The sequence below is a fragment of the Mercenaria mercenaria genome, chromosome 6, assembly GCF_021730395.1.
Source record: "Mercenaria mercenaria strain notata chromosome 6, MADL_Memer_1, whole genome shotgun sequence".
Taxonomy (NCBI): domain Eukaryota; kingdom Metazoa; phylum Mollusca; class Bivalvia; order Venerida; family Veneridae; genus Mercenaria; species Mercenaria mercenaria.
Window position 1 is genome coordinate 90,056,041 of NC_069366.1, and position 777 is coordinate 90,056,817.

Below are 777 nucleotides of genomic sequence, written 5' to 3' on the forward strand. Positions count from 1 at the left end.
GAATTACATATCCATCATATTATCTACATTAAACTACAACTTGCACAATTTTGCTCTATACGTAAAAAATCCACCGCTTACGATATTCATTTGTTTATTCAAATGTTTACAGATAAATTGTTTCAGACGTCTACAGCCAACATTACCACTAATTCAAGTACACAGTAGGCCGAAATTAAAACAAGATATTTTGTAATTCCATATTAGCGTTGATAGAGCTTACCACGGTAATATTCTTCGTACAAGATGTTCTGGCGAAATGAAATGTTTCATTATTTGAAACAGTAAGTTCATAAATTCTAAGACATTCCCGTTACATTAAAATAGAAAAAATGTAACCAGTCTTTACCTTTCTGAAATTATCACCTTTTTCGCTGAGTATCAGATTGAATGTTCCTTTCAAGATGAAAGTGCTGTCCAAAAACAGAATATTCATCTGATAAGGTTCTGTCAGGTTTTCTCACGATAATAAACAACTAATCAAAATGCTTGTTATGCTGTCAAATATCCAGCTTCGAGTGAAGATTTGTCAGTTAATTATCACTTAAATAGTGCTCTGAAAACATGAGAAAATCGTGAATTGCACGCAGAAAACGCAATAAAATAAGTACTCGGGAACTGGAGACAGAATAGTTAGCAGACGATGAAAAACGTGAATAATTTCATTTGTTCTAAGTTTGGATATCTTTATTTTTAAAAAATATACAACTGTATCAATTTCAATGCAATTACATCTTTATAAAGAAGAATAGTGATAGTAGAAATAGATAAGCTTGG